This window comes from Pleurodeles waltl, chromosome 5 (assembly GCF_031143425.1).
Source record: "Pleurodeles waltl isolate 20211129_DDA chromosome 5, aPleWal1.hap1.20221129, whole genome shotgun sequence".
NCBI classification, from domain to species: domain Eukaryota; kingdom Metazoa; phylum Chordata; class Amphibia; order Caudata; family Salamandridae; genus Pleurodeles; species Pleurodeles waltl.
This window is the reverse complement of record NC_090444.1, coordinates 967,269,878-967,286,222: the sequence shown is the minus strand read 5'-3', so window position 1 is coordinate 967,286,222 and position 16,345 is coordinate 967,269,878. Positions and strand designations below refer to the sequence as shown.

The window sequence follows — 16,345 nt, the reverse complement described above, 5'->3', positions numbered from 1 at the left end:
ATATCACCACGTGCATAAGCACTGGATTATAATGACCCTATGAGCAGAAACTGTTGTACCGCCATCTATCTGAGTCTTGAATTATGTGATGTTGGATTACTTTGGTGTGGTATGTGATAAGGTCGAGTTGATGACGTCAACCACTTCAACGTTTGCCTCTTCTACAGGACAATGTTGGGCAAATCTTTTCCTTCTGTGGTCTAGAGGTCTATACCCTTAAATATGTTCATTTACTCAGTATGATTCCATTATTTATGATTTATAATAATTCAGACATGTTGGCAGCCTATGTGCTGAAAACTGTAATAAATGTTTTAGTTTGACCAGACACTTGTATGGATGTGTTTGTGTGGGATGGTTGTAATCCTGAGCTGGACACTGTGTACATGCAACAAATGCCATCTTGAACAAGTACCTTAACTCATCAGTGCATGGTTCACATGATCTGGCATTTCTACGTGGTTAAATGTGAAATCAAAAACAGTAGACAATGAGTCAGTGCTGGGCGATTTTATTGTGAAGCTAGGACTAACAGAAAATATATGTGACATGATTCAACAAAGAAGGAAATGGGAAGGGGTCAGTCATGGTGAATGAAATTATTGAAGTAGATGCCACCCCATTGGAATGCCAAAGTCCAGAATACTCCCCCTATTGGAAATGGAAGGTGGTTCAGGATCTGTCCACAGAGTGAATGTGTGACACACAAAGGAGCACCTTAAGGAAGAAGATTATTGCAGGCATTGGTGGGCATCTTGCTATCCACACCTCCTGGATTCTTTGCTGGATGTCCCCGCTTACGAGGAGGTGGGGGTCAGCTGCTACATAGGCAGGGGTATCTGTGGCTGGTTCTTCCTCTGACAGGGCGTCCCTTCCTGTGGCTGGTGCCAATGTACATGGACCTGATGTTGATGAGCAAAAGGAAGGGGAAGATTGGTGGTTGGAGTTAGAGAAATAGTGCCTCCTAGGCGTTGCAGTCAGGTCACTCACTCTACTACACATGCTATAAAGGTTATCCTCTTAGGTGAGTACACTTCACTTGAGAGATGAGACACAGGGGTAATTGGGCAAGTGAACAATGGGCTGGTGTTTGGAGTTACAGAAACAGGGCCTCCTGGCCTTTGCAGTCGGGTCACTCCCTCTGCTTCCCAGCACTCGACATATGATATTCTCCCAGGTGAGTAAACTTCATTTGGGAGTTCACTTACAGGTTACCCAAATGTGCCAGGACCTTCCTTCACGTCCACGAGTCCAGGAGTGTGGTCATCACTGAAGGCTTCATCCCAGGGGGTAGTGGTAGTCTGTTCTGTGGTCTCCATTTGCCCACTGGCAGATCCACCTGTTGATGAAAAACGCACATTGTTATTGGTTGAATTGTGACATCTACCTCCGAAGGTTTTGTGTTACAGTAAGCAGAGACCATGGACATAGTTTTTTCCCAAATCTGTTTTTATTGCATTTTTCTTAATCACACATCAGATGTAAACTTGGTTTTTAACAAGCAGAACATCAACAATAAAACAGTTAAGATCACCGCTACAGTCAATCAATCGACATGTATTGCACGATTATCTCCACATTTTGGACTATACACGATTTGCAATTACATATATCTCTAAAATTGTCTTAGTAAAGATACCAGTGCACCTCTTGATCTCACTTATTTCTCCACCTCAGTTGTATCATTTGATATTTGGCTTTTCTCTCTCTCAAAGTTAGTTAATAATGTCCCCAGACCTATATGTCCTCCTCAGCTTTATTGTCTGTTCCAACTCGTCTAAGACAAACCCCGTCTGCCACGACCCATTCCATCACATCCCTCTTCCAGTGTCCCACACTTGGTCCGATTTGACCCTGCGAAGTGATTGCCATCCTGCATTTGAGCTTGGAGATAGTTAAGTTGTAGGTAATCCAACTGTGCCAAGTTACCATGGTATTGGGTTATTTGACATGACCTGTGTGAAGCGTGCCAAACCTATTTGACTCAAGCAGCTGATGAGATGTACAGATCAGTTGCACTCGGTAAGATGGCTCGAAAATGACATCTTACCACCAGTGAAGCCAACACAGTGGAGAGGCAACATATGGCTTTGACCATTTGGAGGCCTAGTTGAGAGGTATGCAGGCAAACCCAGGACTTTGCTGTGTATGTGACTGGAGTCATCACGTGCACAGTGCTCTGTGAATGTGTCTGCTGCCAATACCAATCTGGTGATGCAGCTTGAGGCCTTAGGAACACTTGTACACACTGGGTAAGGTGTCATTCCTGTCCTCAATAGTTTAAATTTGGGGTAGCAGGCCAAGATGGAGTTAGGTAGACAGACACGTCTCTGAGTTGAGAATGATCTGTATCTTGGTCACTCTCAGGTGAGTAAGCTTAAATTGAGAATTAGCAAACAAGGGTATTTGGATGAGTGCACACTGTGCTAGTGGTTGGGGTAACTGAAACAGGGTCTCCTCGTAGTTGCAGTCAGGCCATTCCCTCTACTTCCCAACACTTGACAAATGGTATCCTCCCAGGTGAGCAGACTTCATTTGAGAGTTCACTAACCAATGCATTTGGGCAAACAAACACTGGGCTGGTGTTTAGAGTTAAAGATACGGTGCCTTCTGGGAGTTGCAGACAGGTCACTCCCTCTACTACACGCACTAAACTAATGGTATCCTCTCAGGTGAGTACACTTCAATTGAGAGTCAAGTCACAGGGGTAATTGGGAAAGTGTACACTGGGCTGATGTTTGGAGTTACAGAAACAAGGCCTTCTGACCTTAGCAGTCAGGTCACACACTCTGCTTCCCAACACTTGACATATGGTATCCTCCCAGGTGAGTAAACTTCATTTGAGAGTTCACTAACAGATGTATTTTGGCAAGTGAACACTGGTCTGGTGGTTGGAGTTAGAGAAATAGTGCCACCTGGGCGTTGCAGTCAGGTCAGTCCCTCTATTACACATACTACAAAGGGTATCCTCCCAGGTGAGTACACTTCACTTGAGAGATGAGACACAGGGTAATTGGTGAAGTGCACACTGGGCTGGTGTTTAGAGTTACAGAAACAGGGCCTCCTGGCCTTAGAAGTCGGGTCTCTCCCTCTACTTCCCAGCACTTGACATGTGATATTCTCCCAGGTGAGTAAACTTCATTTGGGAGTTCACTTACAGGGTTATTGGGTCAAATGTACACTAGGCTGGTGTTTGGAGTTAAAGAAACAGGGCCTCCTTGGAGTTGCAGTCAGGTCACTCTCTCTACTACACACACTATATAATTGGTAGCCTCACAGGTGAGTACACTTCATATGGGAATTCAGTAATAGATGTATTGGGCCAAGTGAACACTAGTCTGTTGTTTGGAGTTGGAGAAACAGGGCCTCCTGGGAGTTGCAGTCAGGTCACTCCCTCTATTCCCCAACCCTTTACAAATTCTAGGTATTACATACATGTATGCAGGCTGCATTTAGGTTTGATCATACAGTACATTTACATTTCGGGACATACCATGAATCCTGGAATGTGTTTTGGTATTGTGAGATTTCCAGGCACCATTTGAACATATGGTATGTAATGAATCCTGCTAGCTGAGATGTCGGGTCCAATAATACATATTAACAGTGTTAAAACTCAGATACTCTGGATTTTGAATGTTGGTGAGGTACATGACAAGACAGTGACAAATGCTGAGCTGTGAGCAAGCATGACATTGCAGGCTAATGACCGTTTTATGTTCCAACTTACCAGACTCCACTCCCCCAGGTATTCCTGTTAAGACCTTGGGATGCAGGATGGCAAAGACCATCTCCTCCAGGGAAAGAGTTTTAACAGTGTACTGGCAGGGCCACAGGCAGTCTTCTTCGAATCCAGCTGCTTCCTGGTGACCAGGGGACGGACCTTGCGCCTGAGGTAGAACCACCTCTTCCTAATGTCCTCCTTTGTGCACAGGGTTGTGCCTACAGTATTCACTCTGTCGACTATCCTGTTCCACATTTCCATTTTCCTGCTGAGAGGAGTGTGCTGGACTTGGGATCGAAACAATTGTGGCTCTACTCTTAAGATTTCACTCACCATGACTCTCAACTCATCTTCTGAAAAACTGGGATTTTTGGAATGTGACAAGGAGGACAAAAAAAGTGGGTGACAGGGACTTACTTAACAGGGGAAGTGCAATAGGGAGTGAATGGACAAAACTGTGTGCAGGGTGTTCTATGGGATGGTGGAAAAAGGGGTCCTTCATTACACCCTCTTTTACAGGTGAGGGGAGCAACATTTCTACCAGCCCTTTCATATGGATCTGAAACTTTTCTCTTTAAACTGGGCTACTGACTGAATATAGCACAATCACATTTTTATACTAAATTGTTTTGTCTTCCCATTTCAGCCTTTCAGCATCAAATACCAATGGAGATTAACCTTCAGAACTGAATACAATTAAATACCCGCCCAGAAGGTTTCTGTTAGAAATGGGGTCTCTGGTTGGCAGTCAGTTTGCACTCTGTCCAAGCAGGGACCCTCACTCTAGTCAGGGTAAGGGAGATACATAGCTCAGATAATCCCTGCTCACCCCTTTGGTGGCCAGGCACAAGCGGTCAGGCTTATCTCAGAGGCAATGTGTAAAGTATTTGTACCAACACACACAGTAATACAGAGAAAACACTACTGAATGGACAAAACACAACTTTCGAAAAATAGCCAATATTTATCTAAATGAAACATGACCAAAAGTAAAAAGACTCCTAGAAAACAATGGATGCATTGATGTTACACAAAGAAACTGGTTTGTGTCATACATAAAGGCGCAGGGGCGAGCGTGCGTTGGAAAAGTCAGCGATGTTTCGATTCCTTACTTGCAAGTGACGCTGTGCCTCGTTTCTTCTTCCAGCCGGGTAGGCGATGCGTCATTTTTCTCTCCCACAAGAGAGTGATGCGTCGATTTCTGGATGGGCACCTCGAGTCTGGACAGGCTCATGTTGATTTTGATGCCCAGCAAAGATGCATGTGAAATTCGCCCGCACGGTGATGAGGAACCACACTGCTTGATGAAGGTGGTGCGTCAACTTCTCAGCCACGATGCAGGTGGCGCATCGTTTTTACAGCCGTGTTACAGGTGGTGCGTCAAACTTTTCCCTGCATGGCTCCTATGCATGGATTTCCACCTTGGTTCCATCGGCTTCACCTTTCAAGGGTCCAGGGACTGGACAGGGCACCACTTAGCAGGGTAGGAGTCTCAGCAGAGAGTCCAGATTCTGACAGAGAAAGTATTTGATGGTCCTGAGACTTCAAAACAGGAGGCAAGCCCAGTCCAAGTCCTTGGAGACACTTCACAAGCAGAAATATACCACAAAGTCCAGTCTTTGTTCTCTTTCAGGCGGAAGCAGCAACTGCAGGCTAAACCAGCAAAGCACAGGCAAAGGGGCAGTACTCCTCCTCCAGTTCTTCTTGACAGAGGCTCCTCTTGGTTCCAGAAGTAATCTAAAAATCTGGAGTTTGGGGTTCACTACTTATACCCCTTTTTGCCTTTGAAGTAGACAAACCTCATAGGAAAGTCTCTGTTGTTCACACGATCTTTCCTTGCCCAGGCCTGGCTCCAGACACACACCAAGGGGTTTGAGAGTGTATTGTGTGAGGGCAGGCACAACCCATTCAGGTGTAAGTGTCAGCTCCTCCCTCCACTCGAGCCCAGATGACCCATCAGGATATGCAGGCTACACTGCAGCTCCCTTAGTGTCACTGTCTAGTGGAGATTCAAAAACACCCCAACTGTCAGTCTGACCCAGACAGGGAATACACAAGCAGGCAGAGTCACAGACTGGGAAATGCCCACTCTATAAAAGTAGCATTTTCCGAACTGAGAATCTAAAAAACAACTTTACCAAAAGATATATTTTTAAATTGTGAGTTCAGAGACTCCAAACTCCCAATCTCTATCTGCTCCCAAAGGGAAACTAAACTTTAAAGTTATTGAAAGTCAGCCCTCTTGGTAACCTACAAGAGAGATAGGCCTTGCAACAGTGAAAAACAAATTTGGAAGTATTTCACTGTTAGGACATGTAAAAACACCTTCACATGTCCTATCTTTGACATACACTGCACTCTGCCCATTGGGCTACCTAGGGCCTAAATTAGGGGTGTCTTACATGTATAAAATGGGAAGATTTGGGCCTTGAAAGTGAGTACACCTGCCAGGTTGAATTGGCAGTTTAAAACTGCACACTGACACTGCAGTGACAGGTCTGAGTCATGTGTACAGGGCTACTCATGTGGGTTGCACAACTAGTGCGGCAAGCCCACTAGTAGCATTTATTTTACAGGCCCTGAGCACCTCTAGTGCACTTTAGCACTGGTTAGCAGTAGTAAAGTGCCCAAAGTACCAAACCCAGCAACAACAAAGTCCAGCACACAGTCAAAACATAGGAAGCAGAAGCAAAAAGACAGGGGAGACTATGCCAAGGATGCCAGGTCCAACACGTGTCTCCCCAGCTGAAACTGGGGAGTACTACTCAACCTCAAGGGAGTTCTCTTCACTAAGGAGGAAGAATCTGGACAGACCATCAGCATTGGAGTGTTCTGTTCTAGGGCGGTGTTTCACTGTAAAGTCCATTCCCTGTAGGGAGATGGACCACCTCAACAGTTTTAGGTTCTCACCCCTCATCTGCATTAACCATCTGAGAGGTCTGTTGTCTGTCTGAACCTGGAAGTGAGTCCCAAACAAATAGGGTCTTAGCTTCTTCAGCGCCCAGACCACAGCAAAATCTTGCTCAATTGCACTCCACCTAGGTTCCCGGGGAAGTAACCTCCTACTAATGAAGGCTACAGGCTGGTCTAAGCCCTCTTCATTTAGACGTGCAAGTAATGCTCCCACACCATGCTCTGAAGCATCAGTCTGTATGAAAAACTCCTCGGAGAAGTCAGGTGCGGCGACGTCGGGTGCCTTCAGCAAGGGTGCCATGCACATGGCGCCCTTCAGGTTATCAAAAGCTGTCTAACAAGCCTTGGTCCGGATCATCTTTTTGAGTTGCATCTTGGAGGTTAACTCAGTCAAGGGGGAACTAATAGTGCCATACCCCTTGGCAAACCTCCTGTAGTATCCTGTGAAACATAAAAAGGCTCTCACCTCTTTCTGAGTCTTGGGAGGCTTCAAACCCAGAATGGGATACATTTTTGGCTGCAGGGGTGCCACCTGGCCATTCCCCACCTGGTGTCCTAAGCACACTACAGAACCCTGCCCTATTTGGTACTTACTTGCCTTAATAGTGAAGCCTGCCTTCTGCAGAGCCTTCAACACTTCGTAGAGGTGCTTCAGATGTTCCTCCCTGCTGGAGCTGAACACAGCAATGTCATCCAGGTAGGCTGTGCTGAAATCCTCCAATCGAGCCAAAACCTGGTTAACCAACCTCTGAAAGGTGGCAGGGGGATTTTCATTTCAAAGGCATCACCCTGAACTGGTAGTGCCCATCTTGAGTGGAAAATGCAGATCTCTCCTTTGCCCCCTCTGTTAGACAAATCTGCAAGTACCCAGACGTTAGATCAAACTTACTGAGAAACTTGGCAGCTCCCAACCGATCGATGAGCTCATCAGCTCGGGGAATGGGATGCGCGTCAGTCTTCGTGACGGTGTTGAGTCCCTGGTAGTCCACACAGAACCTGAGTTCTGGAGTGGCACCGGGGGCAGCATCCTTTTGGACCAAGATCACTGGGGTGGCCCAAGGGCTGCTGGAGAACTCAATAACCCCTACTCCTAACATCTTGGACACCTCGTTCTTGATACTAGCCTGACCTTGTCAGTCACCCTGTAAATCCTGTTTTTTACTGGTGGACTGTCCCCAGTGTCCACATCATGCGTACACCAATGAGTGACCCCTAGGACCAAGGAAAACAATTAGGCAAGCTGTCCCAACACCTGGCGACAGTCCCTCTGTTGCTCTAGGGTCAGTGAGGGGGAGAGGTCCACAGACCCATCTTTCTCCTGAGCAGACAGGTCACGAAGAGGCTCACTCTCTTCCTCCACCCCATCATCTGTCGCAAAGAGCATTGTCAGTTCAGACCTTTCAAAGTGAGGTTTGAGGCGGTTCACATGCAGGACCCTTAAAGGGTTCCTTGGAGTCCGCAAGTTCACCAGATAGGTGACCTCACTCTTGTGCTTCACCACCTCAAAAGGCCCAGTCCACTTATCTTGGAGAGCACAAGCCTCCACTGGGGCCATGGCCCACACTTTCTGGCCACTCTGAAACTCCACCAGAGTGGCGTGCTGGTCATACCAGCATTTCATGTCCTCTGGGCTTGCTTCCAAGTTCTCTTGGGCGAGAGTCCTGAAGTGGGCTGTCTGGTCCCTAAAAGCCATCATGTAGCTAAATACATCCTGGGGGGTCTATGGAGGCTTTCTCCAAGCCCTCATTCACCCGCCTCAGAGGTCCCCTCACATGGTGGCCATACAACAATTCAAAGGAGCTAAAACCAAGTCCCTTTTGTGGCACCTCCCTTTAGGCAAACAGAAGGCATGGCAAGAGAATGTCCCACTTCTGCCTCATGGGCTCTGACAGGCCCATGATCATGCCCTTCAAGTTGTGGTTGAATCTCTCAACCAAACCATTTCCTTGGGGGTGGTAAGGAGTAGTGAACGTATAGGTAACCCCACACTCCTTCCACAGAGACTTCATATAAGTAGATATGAAGTTAGTACCCCTATCAGATACCACCTCCACAGGGAACCGCATGCGGGTAAAAACTCCATCAATGCCCGGCCCACCAAAGGGGGCTGTGATTGATCTAAGAGGTATCGTTTCTGGGTACCGGGTGGCATGGTCCCCTATGACCAGGATAAACCTGTTGCCTATGGCTGTCTTGGGGTCCAGAAGTCCCACAATGTCAATACACACCCTTTCAAAGGGGGTGTTGACTACAAGAAAAGGTTGGAGGGAAGCCTTACATTTCTCTACACTCTTACCACTTCCCTGACAAGTCTGACCGGACCTACAGTGCTCTTCAGAGTGCCTGCATATTTGGGGCCAGTAAAAGTGGATGACAAGCCTTTCAAAGGTCTTATCCTGCCCGAAATGACCAGCTAAACGCACATCATGAGCCAAACCCAGTAGGAAGGCTCTGAAGCACGGGGGTACCACCAGCACACATGCTGCCCCAGGATCAGCAACCTTAGGCTCACTATATAAGAGGCCATCTCCCAATAAATCAAGTGTGATCCAGACTCCTTGCCAGATGCCTGGTCTGCAGCCTGCTGCAGTAAACCCTCTAGAGAAGGGCATGCTTTCTGTTCCTCACAAAATGTCTCCCTGGTGGGACCCCCTTTCTGCTGCCACTAAGTCAGCTCTGGCACCTCCCCCAGTTCAGCCACCTGTTCCCCTGTTGGCTCTGAGGTGTCCCCCTCAGGTTCAGCCTCCTCCCGGACCATGGGATCTTCTGAGGCACGTTTCCCACACCCCTTGCCCTTCCTCCTACTGGCAGGCACCTGGGTCACTCTTTCAGGCTCCAGGGCCTCCTGATCACCCTGACGGGCTGCCATTGACTGGATGGACACACACACCTACCCAGGCAGACCCAACATCTCCAAGTGAGACCTGCCTTCCACCTCCTTCTAAGAGGAATCCTCCAGGTCATTGCCAAGTAGACAATCAACAGGCATGGATGGACTCACAGTTACCCTCAAGAAACATGAGACCCCCCCACACACCAAGGGAACCTGCCCAACTTTGCTCAGGCACTCAGAGTTGTCTACTGCAACTATTTGGTGAAATGCATGGGGAACCACCCGCTCTTCAGATACCAGGTGACTTCTCACCGTAGTCACACTTGCTCCTATGTCTCTCAGAGCCTCCACCCCCTGTCAATTGGTGGTCACCCAGTGCCTGTACTTCTTAGTGTTCTCAGGCATGAGTGTCCTCTGGACCACCTCACTGTCCCCTAGTGAAACAAGGGTCATCTCAGATGGCTCCCACCCTTCTCCTCGAACCGACTCCTCCCCAAGAGCTACACTGGCCAAACCGGTGACTGAGCACCAGTGGGTCCCTGTGTCCCCTTGGGACATTTGGGATCCCCCCTCATGTGATCCACCTGACCACATACATAGCACTTGTGGGGACCCCTGTCTGCAGGTTTTCCTGTAGAGACCCATGGTTTCTTTTCAACTGGGGGCTGGGGATCTTTACCCTGGGAACTACGCTGGGGCCCTTTAGAGAACTCCTCCTGTTTACCCTTAAACCCCCACTTCTTTTGATAGGGACCCTGTCCACCCTTGTCGGAGTCTCCCCCATACCTCCTTTGGACCCTGGTGCTTATCCACTGGTCCGCTTACTGAGAAAGCTTCCTGTGATCAGTCAGCTTGCTGTCAATTAGGTGCTGGCGCAGCTCCAGAAAGCAAAGACTATACAAGTGCTCCCAAGCACTCAAATTGTACAGCCCCTCATAACTGCCCTTCACCCAACCATCCAGTGACCTGCAAAAAGAGTCTACACACTCCAAAAAAGTTTGGGACTCTTTCTTCTTATAGGACCTAAACTTTTCCTTATACTGCTCAGGAGTAAGACCATGTCTGGTGAGTAGGGCGTCCTTCATGATAGAGTAAGTGAGCCTGTGAGGATCCCCTAAGGATGTCAGAGTGTCCCTCACCTCTACCTCAAAGTGCTTCCACCGACCCACCCACCCCCCAATGTGCTTCAGGGACCATGTTCGTGTGGAGAGCTGATTCATATCCCTTAAACCACAGATGGATGTCATCCTCCCACTTGTAATCCTTTACTAAGCACTTTAGAATATGTACCTTCCTCTCAGGCTGCACTGAGGTACTGCTGCCACCATCTCTGCTGGACTGGCTCTTTTGGTCCAGTTCCCTCAAACTTAATTCACCAGCCGAGAGCATATTTTTCTCTTCTATCGCCAGCCTTCTCTCTTTCATCTCCATATAAGTTTTTCTAATTCAAATTGGTAAACTCTCTCTGCTTGTCTGTCCTGCAACTTCTCAGGGGTCAGACCTTTGGATGAAACACTACTGCCTGCCCTGGAGAACCTACCCCCAGGCAGAACAGGGTTACCCAACACCACATTATGAATACTCCGTACTTCTTCACCCTCCTCCTCCTGCCCTGTGTGCCTCCAGCCTCCTTGGCTGCCACCCAGGCCCTCAATGCCTTTTGCAGCTCCTCCTTCCTGGTGGAGCTCTTGATTGGGCAGGCAAGATCTTTACAAAATTGCTTATGTTGCGCCACTGTGTACTCCTCCAGTTTCTCCAATTCAAACACAGCTTTTGTAGCCACAGCTGGTGCATCCTCAGATTGAGACATGCTTGTGAAGTTCAATAAAAATGTAGACTTTAAAAAAGAACAGAGAGTTTTAAGAAAAACCACCAAAAAGGAAGCCGAAAAAATTCAAAAAGTGAAAAAGCAAAAAAAAAAAAAGAAGAATATGGTCTGCACTGAAAACAGCAGCGTACACTTAATCACTGTATATCAAGTACAAATACAAGTTCCATCCTCACCGCTGATCACCAATGTTAGAAATGGGGTCTGTGGTTGGCAGTCAGTTTGCACTCTGTCCAAGCGGGGACCCTCACTCTAGTCAGGGTAAGGGAGATATACAGCTCAGATAACCCTTGCTCACCCCTTTGTAGCCTGGCACAAGCAGTCAGGCTTATCTCTGAGGCAATGTGTAAAGTATTTGTACCAACACACACAGTAATATAGTGAAAACACTACAGAATGGACACAACACAGGTTTAGCCAATATTTATCTAAATCAAACAAGACCAAAACAACAAAAATCCAACATACACCAGTAAAGTTATGAATTTTTAAAGTATAAAGAGTCTTACTCCACGGGCGAGCGTGATTCAGAAAAGAGCGATGTGTCGATTTCTGGATGGGCACCTCAGATCTGGGCATGTTCACGTTGATTTTGACGCCCAGCGACGATACATGCAAAATCTAGCCGCACAGTGATGAGGAGCTGCACTGCGTGGGGCTTGCATCAATTTCAGCAGCCACAGGCGTGTATTGCGTCATTTCTCAGTTGTGATGATGGTGGCACGCCGTTTTTACAGCCACATTGCAGTGGTGGTGTGTAGAAATTTTCCCTGCATGGTTCCTGTGCATGGATTTCTACCTTGGTTTCACCAACTTCACCTTTCAGGGGCCCAGGGACTGGATAGGGTACCACTTGGCAGGGTAGGAGTCTCAGCAGAGTCCAGGTGCTGGCAGAGGAAGTATTTGATGGCTCTGAGACTTCAAAACAGGAGGCAATTTCAGTCCAAGCCCTTGGAGACACTTCACAAGCAGGAATATACCACAAAGTCCAGTCTGTGTCCTCTTTCAGGCAGAAGCAGCAAATGCAGGCCAACCCAGCAAGGCACAGTCACAGGCAAAGGGGCAGTACTCCTCCTCCAGTTCTTCAGCTCTTCTCCTTGACAGAGGTTCCTCTTGGTTCCAGAAGTGATTTAAAAATCTAGGGTTTTAAGTGCACTATTTATACCCCTTTCTGCCTTTGAAGTAGGCAAACTTCAAAGGAAAGTGTCTGTTGTTCACAAGATTCTGCCTTGCCCAGGCCTGGCCCCAGACACACACCAGGGGGTTGGAGACTTCATTGTATGAGGGCAGGCACAATCCATTTAGGTGTAAGTGTCAGCTCCTCCCTCCACTCTAGCCCAGATGACTCATCGGGATATGCCAGCTGCACCCCAGCTCCCTTTGTGTCACTGTCTAGACGAGATTTAAAAACAGCTCAACTGTCCGTCTGACCCAGTCAGGGAATACACAAGCAGGCAAAGTCACATAATGGTTTAAGCAAGAAAATGCCCACTTTTTAAAAAAGGCATTTTCAAACTGACAGTCTAAAAACCAACTTTACCAAAAGAAGTACTTTTTAAATTGTGAGTTCAGAGACCTCAAACTCCACATCTCTATCTGCTCCCAAAGAGATACTGCACTTAAAGATTATTTAAAGGCAGCCCCAATGTTAATCTATGAGAGAGATAGGCCCGAGTTTGGCAGTATTTCACTGTTAGAACGTGTAAAAACACACCAGCACATGTCCTCCCTTTAAAATACACTACACCCTTCCCAGGGGGCTACTTAGGGCCTACCTTAGGGCTGCCTTACATATATAAAAAGGGAAGGTTTGGGCCTGGCAAGTGGATACACTTGCCTGGTCGAATTGGCAGTTTAAAACTGCACACACAGATACTGCAGTGACAAGTCTGAGCCATGTTTACTGGGCTACTCATGTGGGTGGCACAATTAGTGCTGCAGGCCCACTAGTAGCATTTGATTTACGGGCCGTGAGCACCTCTAGTGCACTTTACTAGGAACTTACTAGTAAATCCAATATGCCAATCCTGGAAAAGCCAATTACACATACAATTCACACAGGGAGCACTTACACTTTAGCACTGAGCACAGTGATAAAGAGCCCAGAGTATAAAAACCAGAAAACCAGAAAAAACAAAGTCCAGCACACAGTCAAAACATAGGAAGCAAAGGCAAAAAGACAGAGGAGACTACGCCAAGGATGCCAGAACAGTTTCTCTTTCACGCTATTGTTCAGCCCTCAAATATTATCTGAAAAAAACAATTTGGATTCATGGAACCCTCCATTGCTGTGGACCACACCCTCGATTCCAGCCTTATATGTGCAAGATCTGGGAGCAAGGTTTGGCTTACTACAGTCTTCAAAGATTACTATCATTAGCCAAAGGCATTGCAATTCTTAATACAAGAACAATTAGCCCCTTTGTGGCTCAAGCCCAAGCTGGTCATCAAGCGCCCTGTATCAAAGGCTCTATTTTTTTTGCAGTTTTATATAGCGCAAACAGGACCCTAAAAGTATTAGAGCTCTTGTGCCCTAACACAAGGACACATTAATATTTGATAGGCACTGGGAGATTAAGAGATTTGCCTAGAACCACAAGATGTTGACCCCACACCAAGACTCAAACCTGTTTCCTTAGCTCTAAGGTCGGCAGCTCTGGCCGTTGGGCCACTGTTTCTTCAGTCGTGCTTTTTTGTAATCCTTCACGGCTCTATGGTTGGGGACGCACTTGTGTTTGCCTGCTGCTGACAGTGGAGAAGCAGAAAAGAAAGAAGGAAGAGATAGGGAAACATTAACAAAAGGAGAAAGCAGAGACTAAAATTAAGCTTCAAGAGTGAAATAAAGAGGCAGGAAATGCAGTGTGGTGGTATAAAGGGACTTGGAATAGACTACACCCTATACAACACTGGTTTTCTGCAAGCTCCACATTCAGCAGCGCCAGCGGTGGCTCCTAAGAAAACACTGTAAGCTCCTGCACCCTGTTTTTTAAACAGATAAAGCACTGGGGACATCACAGCTGCACCGGAGCCGTTTGAAAGAGGTCAACGGACGCTGGCCTGTCTGTGACGTTGTTATTTATAGCCATAACCTTACCATGACATTCAGTGAAAATTAATGCGACAAGCCTGTATTCCTATTTATATCACCATATCGACGGCACACTGCCCCCTCCAGCCAGTCCATAGTCCCCGTCCAAAGTTACACCCACAAGAAATGGAGAGAAGTCCTGTAGTGATACGTTACCTGCCATCGTCTTTCAAGAAGCAGGCGCGCGAACCAGATAGTGTGTCGGCGCAGTCTGAGCCGGGGAGGTAATATTTCTGTCAGAGCTCGCAGTCTGGCAGCTTGTGTTGGGCACGTAGGACAGGCGAGCGCCAGCTGCCTTTAACGCAGTGCCCAACTGGGATGTTGCCCTTCAAATCGAGTGTAAAGGAAACCCTATATTTTGTAGCTATAGAACCCCAGCGATATTTTCCTTTTTCTGCAGGCCGTCACCAAATGTAGAAGAGAACAAAAGATTTGTGTCAGAGGAGTGCACGTGGAAGATATAGATCTGCGTGCCTTGTACATTACGCCTACTGTTTCTTGTCCTAGTCGTTACATGTTTGTTCTCTGTGTGGTTTTGGAGAATCCCATGACTACGGAATGCCACTCTCCTTAGCGTTAGAATTGTTTTCGTGTTAGATACAGCCAGTGCTTTAAATGGGCCCGTACTGTCCGGTACTGAGTACCGGCACTTTTTTTATTTTGAGAGGGAGAGTACCTGCTCTTATCAAAGAAAACGCAACACCTTTAATTGGAGAGTACAGGCACTTCTCAGAAACAAGCAGTTCCTGCACTTCTATTTTTCCATTTCAAGCACTGGATACCGCAGTGTTCAATCAATATGAGGGACAAAGGTGCATGGATGAAGTCCGTGCTGCAGATGGGGAGCGTAAATGTCCTAGCCCCATATTACTGATAGAGTGCACTGTCCGCAAACAGTGGCAGTCCGCTCTAGTAACCCATGGCAGCCGCAAACCCGTACTACCCTGGAGGCAGCACATTCAGTGAAATACGTAACAGCTGCTTTCGAGCCGACACATGTTTCTCTGTGCAGGCGGCAACCTGCCTGCTCGTTACAAAGGGGTTAGACACACCACTGCACGCAAGTGCAGTGAACATCTCCCCATCCGCCTGCAGAGGAAGGTTTGACCGGGTTTGCTGACAGTGTGCAACCTTTTTTTGACACACTTTCAGTGTGCCTCTTAAAGGCATGTTTGAATCTTCACCTACATCTATATTACTATTCAGGCTCAGAGTCAACATAGTGCTGGTATTACAAGAACGCCAACACTAACACAGAAGGGGCTGCACAAACTTCTGTGGCCCCTTCTGTAATACCATAGTACCCCGGGGGTGCAAATAGCAGGTGCACATGCCCATTGTGCCCCAGATCGTTATCCGTAATGCAGCCCTTGGGTTGCCCTGGTATTCAATAGAGGTGCCATATAGCTAATAGAGGAGATACATAGGTGGTGTTCAGGTCTGTCTAACGAAAGAGGTACTCACAGAGAGACACAGAGTTCTGTGCCCTAGTGAGAAACTAGATACTGTTTACATTTCTTCTTAGCCCAAGGAAATATCCACATCACAACCCACTCCTTGATAGGTCACAGTTACACAGCCTCGTGCTCTTACAATGCATCTTTCTCAATGTTAAGCATTGTGAGATGACAAGGCTGTGTGTGTGTTTGTGTGTGTGCTCCCCAGCAAGAAGCCAGGCGCTGTTGTGATTTTTTCTGAAGGTAAAATAAATCCAAACGGTATACAACTCCTTGCTGGGGCACATAACTGTGTCGCTGAACCCCAGAAAAGAGAAAGAGCTGTTTTGATTTTTTTCTTAGGCTAAGAAAAAATCTAAACAGCATTTGCCCCCTTGATGGGGCAGAGAATTGTGTCTTTGCCCTGGGGAAAAAAGCCACATATTTTTTTGATTTTTTCTTAGCCTGAAAAAAATCCAAACAGCTTCTTGTTGCTGAGCACTGGACACTTTATTGGTCTGTT

The 16,345-nt window shown here is 47.2% G+C and overlaps 1 long non-coding RNA gene across 1 annotated transcript; it reads right to left on the bottom strand.

The window, feature by feature from the left end:
- Positions 1 to 495: 495 nt before the first annotated feature.
- LOC138297339 (uncharacterized) lies at positions 496 to 14,849 on the bottom strand. Its single transcript, XR_011204036.1, has 2 exons — positions 14,543 to 14,849; positions 496 to 1,339 (listed from the first exon to the last, which is right to left on the bottom strand). It is a non-coding gene; the product is annotated as an uncharacterized lncRNA (long non-coding RNA).
- Between the last annotated feature and the right edge of the window lie 1,496 nt (positions 14,850 to 16,345).